The 22,942-nt window shown below is 36.9% G+C and overlaps 1 long non-coding RNA gene across 1 annotated transcript in view; it reads right to left on the bottom strand.

Annotated features, from left to right (window-relative positions):
• The window catches only part of LOC128665092 (uncharacterized), a 33,145-nt gene extending 13,482 nt beyond the window's left edge, over nucleotides 1–19,663 (bottom strand). Inside the window, exons 1-2 of the long non-coding RNA XR_008402996.1 lie at nucleotides 19,565–19,663; nucleotides 15,235–15,341 (exon numbers count right to left, since the gene is read on the bottom strand). This is a non-coding gene — a long non-coding RNA (uncharacterized LOC128665092). The remainder of the gene's footprint in view (nucleotides 1–15,234; nucleotides 15,342–19,564) is intronic.
• Nucleotides 19,664–22,942: the final 3,279 nt, after the last annotated feature.

The raw sequence follows: 22,942 nt of genomic DNA, 5'->3' as shown, positions 1-22,942 counted from the left end.
CGGATTCTGATCTAAGAGGCCATCCCTCCTGAAAGTGTCACCCGGTGCGGGCCACACCCCCCTAGTAACGCCACTGCCTCCACACACACAGCTCTTAGTGTGCGAGTGTCACGTGACAGCTGGCTCTCGCACACTAAGAGCTGTGCGGTAAGGAGACCTATGGGCTGGCCTGTAGGTGGCGCTGCTGTCAATGCAGCTTTAAAGTGGAAAGAGCTTTTGCCTATACTTCTACCTATCGCACTGCACATCATGTGCGATACATAGAAGTATTAGGCAAATGCCCATTCCACTTTCAGCCTAAATAAGGCAATTTTAAAGGCAATTTTAATGTTTTTCCTTAAAACTGCAGTGGAGCCTGGAGAATTTTTTTATTTAATCAGCATAAAATGTAAAAATTTAATATTTTTTTTTATTTCTCACTCTTTTTTTTTTGTTTTGTTTTTTTGTTCATCAGGGGTCAGGGGGCATCAGGGGTCAGGGGGTTCACGTGCTCAAGTGCTCCTATAGAGGAGCCTCCACTGCTCTCAGCTATGGTTTGGCACTTTATATATAAAGTTCTAAATATATGTTTGTACTTATATTTGCCATGATTCAGGTTTATCAGTATATTTCCTTTTTGCATACTGTCAGTTTTATATCTGGGAAATGTTTTTAAAAAAAAAAAAAAAAAAATTCTTACCTGAGGTTTTCAAATTGACTCTTTCTAAATTGCGGGCTGTATTAGGCTCGCAAGAGCGCAAAATGCTATAATTTATTGCGTCATTCTTGCCGCGAGACTTTTTTTGCGAGAAAAATTGCGTTTGTTGATGCAAATTTGTCATTTCCGGCGTCTTAGTTGACGCCGAGTCTTTTCACTGTTGCGTCATCTATGGCGCTTGAGTCTCGTTCCGGACGTTTTTGGCGCCAAAAAATGTTTTTCAGTTTGTGGTGCGTCATACTTGGCGCTAAACATTTTTCATTATTTAAGACCTCATTCCTTTTGCATCTGGTCTTTTTTTCTATGTCAAAGGCTTATTCTGTTTGCATTTTTTCCCATTCCTGAAACTGTCACTCTCACGCATTCCAGTGAACCCAGAGAAAGCGCAGGCTTTCCTGAAGTGTGTTTCAGATCTACAGTTATCTGGGGTAATCGTGCCAATTCCTTTTCAGGAACAGGGTCTGGGGTTTTATTCAAATCTGTTCATTGTCCCAAAGAAAGAAAATTCATTCAGACCAGTTCTGGATCTAAAAGTCTTGAATCGTTATGTAAGAGTACCAACATTCAAAATGGTGACTATAAGGACTATTCTGCCGTTTGTTCAGCAAGGGCATTAGGGGCGCGATCCGATATAGATCGCAGTTTGCGGCGCAAGCGAGGGAACCGGCGTCGCCCGCAGTTTCAGCTTGCAACTCGAGCTATCCCATGTAAGTCGCCGTCAGATGCTAATGTGCCGTAAGTCTGACAAACCAGCGATGTCCAGATGTCTAACACGCCTCCCTAACATAGCCCGACACGTCTAACACGCCTCCCTAACAAAGCCCGACACGTCTAACCCTCTATCCGCTATCCCCCCTCACTATCCTAACAATAAAAAAGCTATTAACCCCTGAACCGCCGCTCCCGTACCCCGCCGCAACCTAATAAAGTTATTAACCCCTAAACCGTTGCTCCCGTACCCCGCCGCCAGCTATATTATATCTATAACCCCCTAAAGTGAGCCCCTAACACCGCCGCCATCTATCTTAAAATTATTAACCCCTAATGTAAGCCCCTTACACCGCCGCCATCTATATTAAAATGATTAACCCCTAATTTAATCTACCTACCCCGCCGCCAGCTATATTATCTATATTAACCTTAAGTATATTATAGTTAATATAAGTATTACATTATATATATTAACTATATTAACCCTAATTATATTAGGGTTAATATAGTTAATATAGTTACTATAGTATTTATATTAACTATATTAACTCTATCTAACCCTAACACCCCTAACTAAATTTATATTAAATTAATCTAATTCATTTATAAACTAAAATATTCCTATTTAAATCTAAATACTTACCTATAAAATAAACCCTAAGATAGCTACAATATAATTAATAATTACATTGTAACTATGTTAGGGTAAATATTTATTTTACAGGTAAATTGTTAATTATTTTAACTAGGTATAATAGCTATTAAATAGTTATTAACTATTTAATATCTACCTAGTTAAAATAATTACCCAATTACCTGTAAAATAAATCCTAACCTAAGTTACAAATACACCTACACTATCAATAAATTAAATAAACTACAAACATCTATCTAAAAATACAATTAAATTAACTAAACTAAATTACAAAAAAAAAAAAACACTAAATTACAAAAAATAAAAAAAGATTACAAGATTTTTAAGCTAATTACACCTATTCTAAGCCCCCTAATAAAATAATAAACCCCCAAAATAAAAAAAATTCCCTGCCCTATTATAAATTAAACAAATTTCAAAGCTCTTTACCTTACCAGCCCTTAAAAGGGCCTTTTGTGGGGCATGCCCCAAAGAATTCAGCTCTTTTGCATACAAATACAATACCCCCCCCATTACAACCCACCACCCACATACCCCTATTCTAAAACCACCCAAACCCCCCTTAAAAAAGCCTAACACTACCCCCCTGAAGATCTCCCTACCTTGTCTTCACCACACCGGGCCGAACTCCTGATCCGATCCGGGCGATGTCTTCCTCCAAGCGGCAAAGAAGAATTCTTCCTCCGGCGATGTCGTCCTCCAAGCGGCAAAGAAGAATTCTTCCTCCGGCGACGTCTTCCTCCAAGCGGCAGCAAAGTCTTCATTCTTCCGGCGACATCTTCAATCTTCTTTCTTCGCTCCGCCGCCGCGGAGCATCCATCCCGGACGACTACTGAACTTGGAATGAGGTACCTTTAAATGACGTCATCCAAGATGGCGTCCGCCAAATTCCGATTGGCTGATAGGATTCTATCAGCCAATCGGAATTAAGTTAGAAAAATCTGATTGGCTGATTGAATCAGCCAATCAGATTCAAGTTCAATCCGATTGGCTGATCCAATCAGCCAATCAGATTGAGCTCGCATTCTATTGGCTGTTCCGATCAGCCAATAGAATGCGAGCTCAATCTGATTGGCTGATTGGATCAGCCAATCGGATTGAACTTGAATCTGATTGGCTGATTCAATCAGCCAATCAGATTTTTCTAACTTAATTCCGATTGGCTGATAGAATCCTATCAGCCAATCGGAATTCGGCGGACGCCATCTTGGATGACGTCATTTAAAGGTACCTCATTCCAAGTTCAGTAGTCGTCCGGGATGGATGCTCCGCGGCGGCGGAGCGAAGAAAGAAGATTGAAGATGCCGCCGGAAGAATGAAGACTTTGCTGCCGCTTGGAGGAAGACGTCGCCGGAGGAAGAATTCTTCTTTGCCGCTTGGAGGAAGACATCGCCCGGATCGGATCAGGAGTTCGGCCCGGTGTGGTGAAGACAAGGTAGGGAGATCTTCAGGGGGGTAGTGTTAGGCTTTTTTAAGGGGGGTTTGGGTGGTTTTAGAATAGGGGTATGTGGGTGGTGGGTTGTAATGGGGGGGGGTATTGTATTTGTATGCAAAAGAGCTGAATTCTTTGGGGCATGCCCCACAAAAGGCCCTTTTAAGGGCTGGTAAGGTAAAGAGCTTTGAAATTTGTTTAATTTAGAATAGGGCAGGGAATTTTTTTTATTTTGGGGGTTTATTATTTTATTAGGGGGCTTAGAATAGGTGTAATTAGCTTAAAAATCTTGTAATCTTTTTTTATTTTTTTGTAATTTAGTGTTAATTTATTGATAGTGTAGGTGTATTTGTAACTTAGGTTAGGATTTATTTTACAGGTAATTGGGTAATTATTTTAACTAGGTAGATATTAAATAGTTAATAACTATTTAATAGCTATTATACCTAGTTAAAATAATTAACAATTTACCTGTAAAATAAATATTAACCCTAACATAGCTACAATGTAATTATTAATTATATTGTAGCTATCTTAGGGTTTATTTTATAGGTAAGTATTTAGATTTAAATAGGAATATTTTAGTTTATAAATGAATTAGATTAATTTAATATAAATTTAGTTAGGGGTGTTAGGGTTAGATAGAGTTAATATAGTTAATATAAATACTATAGTAACTATATTAACTATATTAACCCTAATATAATTAGGGTTAATATAGTTAATATATATAATCTAATACCTATATTAACTATAATATACTTAGGGTTAATATAGATAATATAGCTGGCGGCGGGGTAGGTAGATTAAATAAGGGGTTAATCATTTTAATAGAGATGGCGGCGGTGTAAGGGGCTTACATTAGGGGTTAATAATATTAATATAGCTGGCGGCGGTATAGGGGGATTAGATTAGGGGTTAATAATTTTTATATAGGTGGCGGGGGTGTAAGGGGTCAGATTAGGGGATAGATAAGGTAGATGACAGCGGTGTAAGGGGTTCTAATTAGGGGATAGATAAGGTAGATGGCGGCGGTTTTAGGGGCTCACAGTAGGGGGTTAGTTTATGTAGATGGCGGCGGGGTCCGGGAGCGGCGGTTTAGGGGTTAATCACTTTATTAGGGATTTCGGGGGGGGGGGATCGCGGTTGACAGGTAGATAGACATTGCGCATGCGTTAGGTGTTAGGTTTATTTTAGCAGCCAGTTTAGGGAGTTACGGGGCTCCAATAGTCAGCGTAAGACTTCTTACGGCTGCTTTTTGTGGCGAGGTGAAAATGGAGTAAGTTTTCTCCATTTTCGCCACGTAAGTCCTTACGCTGCATATTGGATACCAAACTGCGCGGGTTTGGTATACCTGCCTATAGCCCAAAAAACTACGGGCGACGGCAGAAATATACGCGCGTAACTTCTAGGTTACGCCGTATATGTGATACCAAATCCGCGCAAATATTGGCGTCGCTGGCTTTTGCGGGCGACGATTTTTATCGGATGGACCCCTAGATGTCCACAATAGACTTACAGGATGCATATCTTCATATTCTGATTCATCCAGATCACTATCAGTTCCTGAGATTCTCTTTTCTAGACAAACATTACCAATTTGTTGCTCTTCCTTTTGGCCTAGCGACAGCTCCAAGGATCTTTTCAAAGGTTCTCGGTGCCCTACTCTCTGTAATCAGAGAGCGGGTTATTGCGATGTTTCCATATTTGGACGATATCTTGGTACTTGCTCAGTCTTTATGTTCTGCAGAATCTCACACAAATCAACTAGTGTTGTTTCTTCAAAGACATGGTTGGAGGATCAATTTACCAAAAAGTTCTTTGATTCCTCAGACAAGGGTAACCTTTTTAGGTTTCCAAATAGATTCAGTATCCATGACTTTGTCTCTAACAGACAAGAGATGTCTGAAATTGGTTGCAGCCTGTCAGAACCTCCAGTCTCAATCATTCCCTTCAGTAGCTATGTGCATGGAGGTTTTAGGTCTCATGACTGCAGCATCGGATGCGATCCCCTTTGCTCATTTTCTCATGAGACCTCTTCAGCTTTGTATGCTGAACCAATGGTGCAGGGATTATACAAGGATATCACAATTAATATCCTTAGATACCAATGTTCGACTATCTCTGACTTGGTGGTTAGATCACCATCGTATAGTTCAAGGGGCCTCTTTTGTTCATCCAACCTGGACTGTGATCACAACAGATGCGAGTCTTTCAGGTTGGGGAGCTGTCTGGTTATCTCTCACATCACAAGGGTTTTGAAAATCTCAAGAGGCAAGATTACCAATCAATATTTTGGATTCTCAGAGCTCTTCAGTTTTGGCCTCTATTGAAGAGAGAGTCGTTTATTTGTTTTCAGACAGACAATGTCACAACTGTGGCGTATGTCAATCATAAAGGTGGGACTCACAGTCCTCAAGCTATGAAAGAAGTATCCCGGACACTTGTGTGGGCAGAATCCAGCTCCTGTTTAATTTCTGCGGTCCATATCCCAGGTATAGACAATTGGGAAGTGGATTATCTCGTCAAGCTTTACATCCGGGAGAGTGGTCTCTTCAACCCAGATGTGTTTTTTCAAATTGTTCAGATGTGGGGGCTTCCAGAAATAGATCTGATGGCATCTCATCTGAACAAGAAACTTCCCAGGTACCTGTCCAGGTCCAGGGATCCTCAGGAGGAAGCAGTGGATGCATTGACACTTCCTTGGAGTTATCAACCTGCCTATATTTTTCCACCTCTAGTTCTCCTTCCAAGAGTGATTTCCAAGATCATCATGGAGCAATCATTTGTACTGCTGGTAGCTCCAGCATGGGCTCACAGGTTTTGGTATGCGGATCTTGTTCAGATTTCCAGTTGCCAACCCTGGCCACTTCCACTAAGGCCAGACCTTCTATCTCAAGGTCCATTTTTCCATCAGGATCTCAAATCATTAAATGTGAAGGTATGGAAATTGAATGCTTAGTGCTTAGTCATAGAGGTTTCTCTGACTCAGTGATTAATACTATGTTGCAGGCTCGTAAATCTGTTTCTTGAAAGATTTATTATCGAGTTTGGAAGACTTACATTTCATGGTGTTCTTCTCATAAATTCTCTTGGCATTCTTTTAGAATTCCTAGAATTTTAGAGTTTCTTCAGGATGGTTTGGATAAGGGTTTGTCTGCGAGTTCCTTGAAAGGACAAATCTCTGCTCTTTCTGTTTTATTCCACAGAAAAATTGCTAAACTCCCTGATATTCATTGTTTTGTACAGGCTTTGGTTCGTATCAAGCCTGTCATTAAATCAATCTCTCCTCCTTGGAGTCTTAATTTGGTTTTGAAGGCTTTACAGGCTCCTCCGTTTGAGCCTATGCATTCTTTGGACATTAAATTGCTTTCTTGGAAAGTGTTGTTTCTTTTGGCCATCTCTTCTGCTAGAAGAGTTTCTGAATTATCTGCTCTTTCTTGTGAGTCTCCTTTTCTGATTTTTCATCAGGATAAGGCAGTTTTGTGGACTTCATTTAAGTTGTGAATTCCAACAACATTAGTAGGGAAATTGTTGTCCCTTCTTTGTGTCCACATCCTAAGAATTCTTTGGAAAGATCTTTACCTTTTTTGGATGTGGTGAGAGCTTTGAAATATTATGTTGAAGCTACTAAAGATTTCAGGAAGACTTCTAGTCTATTTGTTATCTTTTCTGGTTCTAGGAAAGGTCAGAAGGCTTTTGCCATTTCTTTGGCATCTTGGTTAAAGCTTTTGATTCATCACGCTTATTTGGAGTCGGGTAAATCCCCGCCTCAGAGGATTACAGCTCATTATACTAGGTCAGTTTCCACTTCCTGGGCTTTTAAGAATGAAGCTTCAGTTGATCAGATTTGCAAAGCAGCAACTTGGTCTTCTTTGCATACATTTACTAAGTTCTATCATTTTGATGTTTTTTCTTCTTCAGAAGCAGTTTTTGGTAGAAAAGTTCTTCAGGCAGCTGTTTCAGTTTGATTCTTCTGTTTATAATTTTAGTTTTTTTCTTTTCCTTTATAAGATTAAAACTTATGATTTGGGTTGTGGATTAATTTTTTCAGCGGAATTGGCTGTCTTTATTTTTTATCCCTCCCTCTCTAGGCAATCTTGCGTGGAGTTCCACATCTTGGGTATTGCTATGCCATACGTCACTAGCTCATGGACTCTTGCCAATTACATGAAAGAAAACATAATTTATGTAAGAATTTACCTGATAAATTCATTTCTTTCATATTGGCAAGACACCATGAGGCCCACCCTTTTTATGGTGGTTATGATTTTTTTGTATAAAGCACAATTATTCCAATTCCTATGCTTTTGCTCCTTTCTTTATCACCCCCTTCTTGGCTATTCATTAAACTGAATTATGAGTGTGTTGAGGGGTGTATTTATAGGCATTTTGAGGTTTGGGAAACTTTGCCCCTCCTGGTAGGATTGCATATCCCATACATCACTAGCTCATGGACTCTTGCCAATATGAAAGAAATGAATTTATCAGGTAAATTCTTACATAAATTATGTTTTTAGCCAATCAATGCTGTTATGTTATCTATTTGTCACACATAAACTCATGCCCTCTAGTTGTGAAATAATGCCAAAACGCATTTAGATAAGAGGCGGCCTTCATTGGCTTAGAATTTAGCATATGAGCCTACTTAGGTTTAGCTTTCAACTAAGAATACTAAGAAAACAAAGCAAAATTGATGATAAAAGTAAATTGGAAAGTTGTTTAAAATTACATGCCCTATTTGAACTATGAAAGTTTATTTTTGACTAGACTGTCCCTTTAAAATAAAGTATTACACTCATATATACACCTTGTAACAAAAATATAAATTTTAAAGATTAATGAAAATGTTTTAAAAGGGTTAAAATAGGGATATGGTATATGTCAAGCTGTTTGACTGGGAAGAGCTCCAATGTACACATATACATTATATATATGTCTAATTATGCATAATCTCTCTCTCTCTCTTTCTCTCTCTCTCTCTCTCTCTCTCTCTCTCTCTCTCTATATATATATATATATATATATATATATATATATATATATTATATGAGTATCTACATGTGTATACATGTGTATTTATGTGTCTATATGTGTAAATATGTACGTGCACAGATACATACATATATACACATGTATTCACATATATACACATTATATATATATATATATATATATACATACACACTTTTGAGGAGCCCTTCCCAGTCAGTACCTTAAAACATGCAATATAATTTTTATTCATTTTTAATGTGTTTTAATGTGGTTTTAATATATATACTTGATATCTCTTGATATGTTCTAACAAGAGAAAAAAGTACATTTAAAAATCAGAGGCCTAGATTTGGAGTTCGGCGGTAGCCGTCAAAACCAGCGTTAGAGGCTCCTAACGCTGGTTTTGGCCGCCCGCTGGTATTTGGAGTCAGTGATTAAAGGGTCTAACGCTCACTTTTCAGCCGCGACTTTTCCATACCGCAGATCCCCCTACGCCATTTGCGTAGCCTATCTTTTCAATGGGATCTTTCTAACGCTGGTATTTAGAGTCGTTTCTGAAGTGAGCGTTAGAGCTCTAACGACAAGATTCCAGCCGCCTGAAAATAGCAGGAGTTAAGAGCTTTCTGGCTAACGCCGGTTCATAAAGCTCTTAACTACTGTACCCTAAAGTACACTAACACCCATAAACTACCTATGTACCCCTAAACCGAGGCCCCCCCACATCGCCGACACTCGATTAAAATTTTTAACCCCTAATCTGCCGACCGCCACCTACGTTATATTTATGTACCCCTAATCTGCTGCCCCTAACCCCGCCGACCCCTGTATTATATTTATTAACCCCTAACCTGCCCCCCACAACATCGCCGCCAGCTACTTAAAATAATTAACCCCTAATCTTCCGACCGCAAAGCGCCGCCACCTACGTTATCCCTATGTACCCCTAATCTGCTACCCCTAACACCGCCGACCCCTATATTATATTTATTAACCCCTAATCTGCCCCCCACAACGTCGCCGACACCTGCCTACACTTATTAACTCCTAATCTGCCGAGCGGACCTGAGCGCTACTATAATAAAGTTATTAACCCCTAATCCGCCTCACTAACCCTATCATAAATAGTATTAACCCCTAATCTGCCCTCCCTAACATCGCCGACACCTACCTTCAATTATTAACCCCTAATCTTCCGATCGGAGCTCACCGCTATTCTAATAAATGGATTAACCCCTAAAGCTAAGTCTAACCCTAACACTAACACCCCCCTAAGTTAAATATAATTTTTATCTAACGAAATAAATTAACTCTTATTAAATAAATTATTCCTATTTAAAGCTAAATACTTACCTGTAAAATAAACCCTAATATAGCTACAATATAAATTATAATTATATTATAGCTATTTTAGGATTAATATTTATTTTACAGGCAACTTTGTAATTATTTTAACCAGGTACAATAGCTATTAAATAGTTAAGAACTATTTAATAGTTACCTAGTTAAAATAATAACAAATTTACCTGTAAAATAAATCCTAACCTAAGATATAATTAAACCTAACACTACCCTATCAATAAAATAATTAAATAAACTACCTACAATTACCTACAATTAACCTAACACTACACTATCAATAAATTAATTAAATACAATACCTACAAATAAATACAATTAAATAAACTAGCTAAAGTACAAAAAATAAAAAAGAACTAAGTTACAGAAAATAAAAAAATATTTACAAACATAAGAAAAATATTACAACAATTTTAAACTAATTACACCTACGCTAAGCCCCCTAATAAAATAACAAAGCCCCCCAAAATAAAAAATTCCCTACCCTATTCTAAATTAAAAAAGTTACAAGCTCTTTTACCTTACCAGCCCTGAACAGGGCCCTTTGCGGGGCATGCCCCAAGAATTTCAGCTCTTTTGCCTGTAAAAAAAACATACAATACCCCCCCCCAACATTACAACCCACCACCCACATACCCCTAATCTAACCCAAACCCCCCTTAAATAAACCTAACACTAATCCCCTGAAGATCTTCCTACCTTGTCTTCACCATCCAGGTATCACCGATCCGTCCTGGCTCCAAGATCTTCATCCAACCCAAGCGGGGGTTGGCGATCCATAATCCGGTGCTGAAGAGGTCCAGAAGAGGCTCCAAAGTCTTCCTCCTATCCGGCAAGAAGAGGACATCCGGACCGGCAAACATCTTCTCCAAGCGGCATCTTCGATCTTCTTCCATCCGGAGCGAAGCGGCAGGATCCTGAAGACCTCCAGCGCGGAACATCCATCCGGACCGACGACTGAACGACGAATGACTGTTCCTTTAAGGGACGTCATCCAAGATGGCGTCCCTCGAATTCCGATTGGCTGATAGGATTCTATCAGCCAATCAGAATTAAGGTAGGAATTTTCTGATTGGCCGATCCAATCAGCCAATCAGATTGAGCTTGCATTCTATTGGCTGATCGGAACAGCCAATAGAATGCGAGCTCAATCTGATTGGCTGATTGGATCAGCCAATCGGATTGAACTTGATTCTGATTGGCTGATTCCATCAGCCAATCAGAAAATTCCTACCTTAATTCCGATTGGCTGATAGAATCCTATCAGCCAATCGGAATTCGAGGGACGCCATCTTGGATGACGTCCCTTAAAGGAACAGTCATTCGTCGTTCAGTCGTCGGTCCGGATGGATGTTCCGCGCTGGAGGTCTTCAGGATCCTGCCGCTTCGCTCCGGATGGAAGAAGATCGAAGATGCCGCTTGGAGAAGATGTTTGCCGGTCCGGATGTCCTCTTCTTGCTGGATAGGAGGAAGACTTTGGAGCCTCTTCTGGACCTCTTCAGCACCGGAATATGGATCGCCAACCCCCGCTTGGGTTGGATGAAGATCTTGGAGCCAGGACGGATCGGTGATACCTGGATGGTGAAGACAAGGTAGGAAGATCTTCAGGGGATTAGTGTTAGGTTTATTTAAGGGGGGTTTGGGTTAGATTAGGGGTATGTGGGTGGTGGGTTGTAATGTTGGGGGGGGTATTGTATGTTTTTTTTACAGGCAAAAGAGCTGAAATTCTTGGGGCATGCCCCGCAAAGGGCCCTGTTCAGGGCTGGTAAGGTAAAAGAGCTTGAAACTTTTTTAATTTAGAATAGGGTAGGGAATTTTTTATTTTGGGGGGCTTTGTTATTTTATTAGGGGGCTTAGAGTAGGTGTAATTAGTTTAAAATTGTTGTAATATTTTTCTTATGTTTGTAAATATTTTTTTATTTTCTGTAACTTAGTTCTTTTTTATTTTTTGTACTTTAGCTAGTTTATTTAATTGTATTTATTTGTAGGTATTGTATTTAATTAATTTATTGATAGTGTAGTGTTAGGTTAATTGTAGGTAATTGTAGGTAGTTTATTTAATTATTTTATTGATAGGGTAGTGTTAGGTTTAATTATATCTTAGGTTAGGATTTATTTTACAGGTAAATTTGTTATTATTTTAACTAGGTAACTATTAAATAGTTCTTAACTATTTAATAGCTATTGTACCTGGTTAAAATAATTACAAAGTTGCCTGTAAAATAAATATTAATCCTAAAATAGCTATAATATAATTATAATTTATATTGTAGCTATATTAGGGTTTATTTTACAGGTAAGTATTTAGCTTTAAATAGGAATAATTTATTTAATAAGAGTTAATTTATTTCGTTAGATAAAAATTATATTTAACTTAGGGGGGTGTTAGTGTTAGGGTTAGACTTAGCTTTAGGGGTTAATCCATTTATTAGAATAGCGGTGAGCTCCGATCGGAAGATTAGGGGTTAATAATTGAAGGTAGGTGTCGGCGATGTTAGGGAGGGCAGATTAGGGGTTAATACTATTTATGATAGGGTTAGTGAGGCGGATTAGGGGTTAATAACTTTATTATAGTAGCGCTCAGGTCCGCTCGGCAGATTAGGGGTTAATAAGTGTAGGCAGGTGTCGGCGACGTTGAGGGGGGCAGATTAGGGGTTAATAAATATAATATAGGGGTCGGCGGTGTTAGGGCAGCAGATTAGGGGTACATAGGGATAACGTAGGTTGCGGCGGTTTACGGAGCGGCAGATTAGGGGTTAAAAAAAATATGCAGGGGTCAGCGATAGCGGGGGCGGCAGATTAGGGGTTAATAAGTGTAAGGTTAGGGGTGTTTAGACTCGGGGTACATGTTAGGGTGTTAGGTGCAGACGTAGGAAGTGTTTCCCCATAGGAAACAATGGGGCTGCGTTAGGAGCTGAACGCAGCTTTTTTGCAGGTGTTAGGTTTTTTTTCAGCTCAAACAGCCCCATTGTTTCCTATGGGAGAATCGTGCACGAGCACGTTTTTGAGGCCGGCCGCGTCCGTAAGCAACTCTGGTATCGAGAGTTGCATTTGCGGTAAAAATGCTCTACGCTCCTTTTTTGGAGCCTAACGCAGCATTTGATTAAACTCTCGATACCAGAGTTAAATTTATGGTGCGGCCAGAAAAAAGCCCGCGGAGCGTTAACAGCCCTTTTACCGCCGAACTCCAAATCTAGGCCTAAGTGAATTTAAAAGTGTCATTGCTCTATCTGAATCATGCAAGTTTAATATTGACTTTCCTATCCCTTTAAGGTTCCACTTTAAAGTCACTCTGTGGCCCTCTCTGCACCGGTAGCGATGGTGCTGTTCGTTCATGGGAGCTTACCAGGGAGGTGGGCGGCCCATCGCTACTCGGCATCCGGATCCTGTAAGTGCAATCTGCACGCCGGGAGCGTGCAGGGGGGGCATGTGGGGGCGCGCGCGTGCGCATGCGCAGCAACCATGGCCATCAATGATCCATGAATTAAGTGGGAGGGGGGAAAAAAACCTAAAAAAGTATAAGGATCTGGCAGGGGGAGGGGGTGGGGGTATTGAGGGGGGGCAGCTACACTACAGAAAAAGCTATTATCAGAAAAAAAACAAAAAACTTTGTTTTTGGAGGCAAACTGGGTACTCGCATTTGGCGGTGAAATGGTGGCATATAATATACCAAAATGGGCCTAGATCAATACTTGGGGTTGTCTACTACACTACACTAAAGTTAAAATTAACCCTACAAGGTCCCTACAAGCTCCCTAATTAACCCCTTCACTACTGGGCATAATACACGTTTGGTGCGCCAAAGCCATATAAGTCTGCTATTTCTGAATAAAGGGGATCCCTGAGAAGCATTTACAATAATTTGTGCCATAATTGCACAAGCTGTTTGTAAATAATTTCAGTGAGAAACCAAAAGTTTGTGACAAAATTTGTGAAAAAGTGAACATTTTTTTTATTTGATTGCATTTGGCGGTGAAATGGTGGCATGAAATATACCAAAATTGGCCTAGATCAATACTTTGGGATGTCTTCTAAAACAAAATATATACATGTCAAGGGAGATTCAGGGATTCCTGACAGATATCAGTGTTCCAATGCAACTATCGCTAATATTGAAAAAAATGGTTTAGAAATAGCAAAGTGCTGCTTGTATTTATTGCCCTATAATTTGCAAAAAAAAGCAAAGAACATGTTAACATTGGGTATTTCTAAACTCATGAAAAAATTTAGAAACTATTTAGAATTGGTGTTTTTTGGTGGTTGTAGATGTGTAACCGATTTTGGGGGTCAAAGTTAGAAAAAGTGTGTTTTTTCCATTTTTTCCTCATATTTTATATATATTTTTTATAGTAAATAATAAGATATGATGAAAATAATGGTATCTTTAGAAAGTCAATTTAATGGCGAGAAAAACTGTATATAATATGTGTGGGTACAGTAAATGAGTAAGAAGAAAATAATAGCTAAACACAAACACTGCAGAAATGTAAAAATAGCCCTTGTCCTTAAAGGGACAGTAAAGTCAAAACTAAACTTTCATGATTCAGATAGGGCATGCAATTTTAAACAACTTTCCAATTTACTTTTATCATCAAATTTGCTTTGTGCCCTTGGGGGTATTTTTGAAAAGCTAAACCTAGCTAGGCTCAAACTGATTTATAAACAGTTGAAAACCGCCTCCTAGCTCAGAGCATTTTGAAAGTTTTTCACAGTTAGACCGTGCTGTCATATAGATAACATTGTGCTCACTCTCGTGAAGTTATTTAGGAGTCTTATTGACTACACTGCATGTCTGTCAAAGGCACTTAGATAAGGAGGCTGTCTGCAAAGGCTTAGATACAAGGTAATCAGAGAGGTAAAAAAGTATATTAATATAACTATGTTGGTTATGCAAATACTGGGAAAAAAGGGATTATCTATCTTTTTAAATAAGAACATTTTTAGTGTAGACTGTCCCTTTAAGGGTAAGAAAATTTAAAAATGGTCTGGTCATTAAGGGGTTAAAGTAAATAGTAGAGTTAGAGAGAGCATATTTTCTTAGTCAAGAGCTGGTACTTGATTAAGTACAATAGACTTTATCTATGTTTACTAAAATGCCTATAAGTCACATTATATATATTCTAAATCTTACCTAGGTCACACTCCTGCCAACTGCCCCTGTTGAAAAAAGGGATTATCTATCTTTTTAAATAAGAACATTTTTAGTGTAGACTGTCCCTTTAAGGGTAAGAAAATTTAAAAATGGTCTGGTCATTAAGGGGTTAAAGTAAATAGTAGAGTTAGAGAGAGCATATTTTCTTAGTCAAGAGCTGGTACTTGATTAAGTACAATAGACTTTATGTTTACTAAAATGCCTATAAGTCACATTATATATATTCTAAATCTTACCTAGGTCACACTCCTGCCAACTGCCCCTGTTGATAGACTATTTTTTTCCTCCTCTGATGTTTTACACTGCAAACCAAGTCAAGCTTTAACTCACTTGCCACGAAAACCTGAAATAAAGACACGACTCAAAAGTTATGGCAAAATATGGAAAGGTCACATTTAATAGTTTAGTTTAAATTGCCTTTATGGCAGAACTCATAATAATAACATATAACCATAATCACTGCAAAATGCAATAGCATTTGAACATAAATGTGGGTCTTACATATCATGGATGACTGCAAAAAACCCTGTGGTGGGGGCAAAGGAGAACCCACAGTATATATATGTATATATATGTAATATAGATTACATATACGGCGCAGGCTTAAGCGCAAGCGCTGCAACCTGCGCTGCCCGTAATTTTACATCGCACATCGGGGTATTCAATAAACCCCACCGGCAGTTCATAAAGTGACGTAAGTCTGATAAACTAGCGATGTCCAAAAATGAGTGTAAATACACATTGATGGAGCCGCTAGTGACATATATTAGACATGTGCATGGCTAAAAAATTCGGTTAGTTTTCGGTTCGGATCGATTCGTACTTATCCGAATTTCGGTTCAGATCGATTCGAATTCGGCAAAATTTGAATGAATTAGTTTCGGATTTATTCGGATTCGAATAAATTTGTTTTGGATTTATTCGGATTTGAATACATTTCGGCTGAATTCGGTTCGATTCGGTTCCGAAATTCGGAAATTCGGTATGTTTTAGGTGGGATATGCTGTGTATTAGACTAGTATTATGTACTGTATATTAGGTGTAAATACTAGTGTAATACACGGCCATCCAAATCTACCGAATAAAGTCAGTAGTTAAGAGCTTTATGGGCTAAGACCGGAATATAAAGCTCTTAACTACAGTGCTAAAGTACACTAACACCCTTAAACTACCTATGAACCACTAAACCGAGGCCCCCCCACATCGCAAACCCTATAAAAAAATTATTTAACCCCTAATCTGCCGACCGAACACCGCCGCCACCTACATTATAGCTATTAACCCCTAATCTGCTGTCCCTAACATCGCCGACCCCTACATTATAGTTATTAACCCCTAATCTGCCCCCCAACGTTGCCGCAATCTAACTACAAGTATTAACCCCTAATCTGCCGACCGGACATCGCCGCCACTATAATAAATGTATTAACCCCTAAACCGCCGCACTCCCGCCTCACAAACACTATAATACATTTTATTAACCCCTAATCTGCCATCCCTAAAATCGCCGCCACCTACCTACAATTATTAACCCCTAATATCCCACCCCCAACGTCGCCGCTACTATAATAAAGTTATTAACCCTAAACCTAAGTCTAACCCTAACACCCCCTAACTTAAATATAATTTAAATAAAACGAAATAAATTTACTATAAATAAATAAATTAATCCTATTTAAAACTAAATACTTACCTGTAAAATAAACCCTAATATAGCTACAATATAACTAATAGTTACATTGTAGCTATTTTAGGATTTATATTTATTTTACAGGCAACTTTGCATTTATTTTAACTAGGTACAATAGCTATTAAATAGTTATTGACTATTTAATAGCTACCTAGTTAAAATAATTACAAAATTACCTGTAAAATAAATCCTAACCTAAGTTACAATTAAACCTAACACTACACTATCATTAAATAAATTAAATAAATGAATCCTATTTAAAACTTAATACTTACCTGTAAAATAAACCCTAATATAGCTACAATATAACTAATAGTTACATTGTAGCTATCTTAGGATTTATATTTATTTTACAGGCAACTTTGTATTTATTTTAACTAGGTACAATAGCTATTAAATAGTTATTGACTATTTAATAGCTACCTAGTTAAAATAATTACAAAATTACCTGTAAAATAAATCCTAACCTAAGTTACAATTAAACCTAACACTACACTATCATTAAATAAATTAACTACAAGTACCTTCAATTAAATACAATTAAATCAACTAAACTAAAGTACAAAAAACAAACAAACACTAAATTACAAAAAAAACAAACACTAAATTACAAAAAATAAAAAAATATTACAAGAATTTTAAACTAATTAAACCTATTCTAAGCCCCCTAATAAAATAACAAACCCCCTCAAAATAAAAAAATTCCCTACCCTATACTAAATTACAAAAGGTAACAGCTCTATTACCTTACCAGCCCTTAAAAGGGCCTTTTGCGGGGCATGCCCCAAAGAAAACAGCTCTTTTGCCTGTAAAAACCCCCACAATACCACCCCCCAACATTACAACCCACCACCCACATACCCCTACTCTAACCCAAACCCCCTTAAATTAACCTAACACTAAGCCCCTGAAGATCTCCCTACCTTGAGTCGTGTTCCCCCAGCCGGGCCGAAGTCTTCATCCGATGGGGCAGAAGAGAACATCCAGACCGGCAGAAGTCTTTATCCAAGCGGGGCAAGAAGAGGTCTTCCATCCATCAGAAAAGTACCAAGAAAAACAAACACTAAATTACCAAAAATAAAAAAAAATTACAAGAATTTTAAACTAATTACACCTAATCTAAGCCCCCTACTAGCTATTAATATAGCTACAATATAACTAATAGTTACATTGTAGCTATTTTAGGATTTATATTTATTTTACAGGCAACTTTGTATTTATTTTAACTAGGTACAATAGCTATTAAATAGTTATTGACTATTTAATAGCTACCTATTTAAAATAATTACAAAATTACCTGTAAAATAAATCCTAACCTAAGTAACAATTAAACCTAACACTACACTATCATTAAATAAATTAAATAAATTAACTACAAGTACCTACAATTAAATACAATTAAATAAACTAAACTAAAGTACAAAAAACCCCCACTAAATTACAAAAAAATTACAAGAATTTTAAACTAATTACACCTAATCTAAGCCCCCTAATAAAATAACAAAGCCCCCCAAAATAAAAAAAATGCCCTACCCTATACTAAATTACAAAAGTTCACAGCTCTATTACCTTACCAGCCCTTAAAAGGGCCTTTTGCGGGGCATGCCCCAAAGAAAACAGCTCTTTTGCCTGTAAAACCCCCCCACAATACCACCCCCCAACATTACAACCCACCACCCACATACCCCTACTCTAACCCAAACCCCCCTTAAATAAACCTAACACTAAGCCCCTGAAGATCTCCCTACCTTGAGTGGTGTTCAGCCAACCGGGCCGAAGTCTTCATCCGATGGGGCAGAAGAGGACATCCAGACCGGCAGAAGTCTTCATCCAAGCAGGGCAAGAAGAGGTCTTCCATCCATCAGAAAAGTACCAAAAAACAAACAAACACTAAATTACCAAAAATAATAAAATATTACAAGAATTTTAAACTAATTACACCTAATCTAAGCCCCCTAATAGCTATTGATATAGTTACAATATAACTAATAGTTACATTGTAGCTATTTTAGGATTTATATTTATTTTACAGGCAACTTTGTATTTATTTTAACTAGGTACAATAGTTATTAAATAGTTAATAACTATTTAATAACTACCTGGCTAAAATAAATACAAATTTACCTGTAAAATAAATCCTAACCTAAGTTACAATTACACCTAACACTACACTATCATTAAATTAATTAAATAAATGAATCATATTTAAAACTAAATACTTACCTGTAAAATAAACCCTAATATAGCTACAATATAACTAGTAGTTACATTGTAGCTATTTTAGGATTTATATTTATTTTACAGGCAACTTTGTATTTATTTTAACTAGGTACAATAGCTATTAAATAGTTATTGACTATTTAATAGCTACCTAGTTAAAATAATTACAAAATTACCTGTAAAATAAATCCTAACCTAAGTTACAATTAAACCTAACACTACACTATCATTAAATAAATTAACTACAAGTACCTACAATTAAATACAATTAAATCAACTAAGCTAAAGTACAAAAAACAAACAAACACTAAATTACAAAAAGCAAACAAACACTAAATTACAAAAAATAAAAAAATATTACAAGAATTTTAAACTAATTACACCTAATCTAAGCCCCCTAATAAAATAACAAACCCCCTCAAAATAAAAAAATGCCCTACCCTATTCTAAATTACAAAAGGTAACAGCTCTATTACCTTACCAGCCCTTAAAAGGGCCTTTTGCGGGGCATGCCCCAAAGAAAACAGCTCTTTTGCCTGTAAAAAAAACAACACAATACCACCCCCCAACATTACAACCCACCACCCACATACCCCTACTCTAACCCAAACCCCCCTTAAATTAACCTAACACTAAGCCCCTGAAGATCTCCCTACCTTGAGTTGTGTTCACCCAGCCGGGCCGAAGTCTTCATCCGATGGGGCAGAAGAGGACATCCAGACCGGCAGAAGTCTTCATCCATGCGGGGCAAGAAGAGGTCTTCCATCCATCAGAAAAGTACCAAAAAACAAACAAACACTAAATTACCAAAAATAATAAAATATTACCAGAATTTTAAACTAATTACACCTAATCTAAGCCCCCTAATACCTATTAATATAGCTACAATATAACTAATAGTTACATTGTAGCTATTTTAGGATTTATATTTATTTTACAGGCAACTTTGTATTTATTTTAACTAGGTACAATAGTTATTAAATAGTTAATAACTATTTAATAACTACCTGGCTAAAATAAATACAAATTTACCTGTAAAATAAATCCTAACCTAAGTTACAATTACACCTAACACTACACTATCATTAAATTAATTAAATAAATGAATCCTATTTAAAACTAAATACTTACCTGTAAAATAAACCCTAATATAGCTACAATATAACTAATAGTTACATTGTAGCTATTTTAGGATTTATATTTATTTTACAGGCAACTTTGTATTTATTTTAACTAGGTACAATAGCTATTAAATAGTTATTGACTATTTAATAGCTACCTAGTTAAAATAATTACAAAATTACCTGTAAAATAAATCCTAACCTAAGTTACAATTAAACCTAACACTACACTATCATTAAATAAATTAACTACAAGTACCTTCAATTAAATACAATTAAATCAACTAAACTAAAGTACAAAAAACAAACAAACACTAAATTACAAAAAAAACAAACACTAAATTACAAAAAATAAAAAAATATTACAAGAATTTTAAACTAATTACACCTATTCTAAGCCCCCTAATAAAATAACAAACCCCCTCAAAATAAAAAAATTCCCTACCCTATACTAAATTACAAAAGGTAACAGCTCTATTACCTTACCAGCCCTTAAAAGGGCCTTTTGCGGGGCATGCCCCAAAGAAAACAGCTCTTTTGCCTGTAAAAACCCCCACAATACCACCCCCCAACATTACAACCCACCACCCACATACCCCTACTCTAACCCAAACCCCCTTAAATTAACCTAACACTAAGCCCCTGAAGATCTCCCTACCTTGAGTCGTGTTCCCCCAGCCGGGCCGAAGTCTTCATCCGATGGGGCAGAAGAGAACATCCAGACCGGCAGAAGTCTTTATCCAAGCGGGGCAAGAAGAGGTCTTCCATCCATCAGAAAAGTACCAAGAAAAACAAACACTAAATTACCAAAAATAAAAAAAAATTACAAGAATTTTAAACTGATTACACCTAATCTAAGCCCCCTACTAGCTATTAATATAGCTACAATATAACTAATAGTTACATTGTAGCTATTTTAGGATTTATATTTATTTTACAGGCAACTTTGTATTTATTTTAACTAGGTACAATAGCTATTAAATAGTTATTGACTATTTAATAGCTACCTATTTAAAATAATTACAAAATTACCTGTAAAATAAATCCTAACCTAAGTAACAATTAAACCTAACACTACACTATCATTAAATAAATTAAATAAATTAACTACAAGTACCTACAATTAAATACAATTAAATAAACTAAACTAAAGTACAAAAAACCCCCACTAAATTACAAAAAAATTACAAGAATTTTAAACTAATTACACCTAATCTAAGCCCCCTAATAAAATAACAAAGCCCCCCAAAATAAAAAAAATGCCCTACCCTATACTAAATTACAAAAGTTCACAGCTCTATTACCTTACCAGCCCTTAAAAGGGCCTTTTGCGGGGCATGCCCCAAAGAAAACAGCTCTTTTGCCTGTAAACCCCCCCCACAATACCACCCCCCAACATTACAACCCACCACCCACATACCCCTACTCTAACCCAAACCCCCCTTAAATAAACCTAACACTAAGCCCCTGAAGATCTCCCTACCTTGAGTGGTGTTCAGCCAACCGGGCCGAAGTCTTCATCCGATGGGGCAGAAGAGGACATCCAGACCGGCAGAAGTCTTCATCCAAGCAGGGCAAGAAGAGGTCTTCCATCCATCAGAAAAGTACCAAAAAACAAACAAACACTAAATTACCAAAAATAATAAAATATTACAAGAATTTTAAACTAATTACACCTAATCTAAGCCCCCTAATAGCTATTGATATAGTTACAATATAACTAATAGTTACATTGTAGCTATTTTAGGATTTATATTTATTTTACAGGCAACTTTGTATTTATTTTAACTAGGTACAATAGTTATTAAATAGTTAATAACTATTTAATAACTACCTGGCTAAAATAAATACAAATTTACCTGTAAAATAAATCCTAACCTAAGTTACAATTACACCTAACACTACACTATCATTAAATTAATTAAATAAATGAATCATATTTAAAACTAAATACTTACCTGTAAAATAAACCCTAATATAGCTACAATATAACTAGTAGTTACATTGTAGCTATTTTAGGATTTATATTTATTTTACAGGCAACTTTGTATTTATTTTAACTAGGTACAATAGCTATTAAATAGTTATTGACTATTTAATAGCTACCTAGTTAAAATAATTACAAAATTACCTGTAAAATAAATCCTAACCTAAGTTACAATTAAACCTAACACTACACTATCATTAAATAAATTAACTACAAGTACCTACAATTAAATACAATTAAATCAACTAAGCTAAAGTACAAAAAACAAACAAACACTAAATTACAAAAAGCAAACAAACACTAAATTACAAAAAATAAAAAAATATTACAAGAATTTTAAACTAATTACACCTAATCTAAGCCCCCTAATAAAATAACAAACCCCCTCAAAATAAAAAAATGCCCTACCCTATACTAAATTACAAAAGGTAACAGCTCTATTACCTTACCAGCCCTTAAAAGGGCCTTTTGCGGGGCATGCCCCAAAGAAAACAGCTCTTTTGCCTGTAAAAAAAACAACACAATACCACCCCCCAACATTACAACCCACCACCCACATACCCCTACTCTAACCCAAACCCCCCTTAAATTAACCTAACACTAAGCCCCTGAAGATCTCCCTACCTTGAGTTGTGTTCACCCAGCCGGGCCGAAGTCTTCATCCGATGGGGCAGAAGAGGACATCCAGACCGGCAGAAGTCTTCATCCATGCGGGGCAAGAAGAGGTCTTCCATCCATCAGAAAAGTACCAAAAAACAAACAAACACTAAATTACCAAAAATAATAAAATATTACAAGAATTTTAAACTAATTACACCTAATCTAAGCCCCCTAATACCTAATATAGCTACAATATAACTAATAGTTACATTGTAGCTATTTTAGGATTTATATTTATTTTACAGGCAACTTTGTATTTATTTTAA

The sequence above is a fragment of the Bombina bombina genome, chromosome 6 (assembly GCF_027579735.1).
Source record: "Bombina bombina isolate aBomBom1 chromosome 6, aBomBom1.pri, whole genome shotgun sequence".
Classification (NCBI taxonomy): domain Eukaryota; kingdom Metazoa; phylum Chordata; class Amphibia; order Anura; family Bombinatoridae; genus Bombina; species Bombina bombina.
This window is presented reverse-complemented; position numbering and strand designations above follow the sequence as displayed.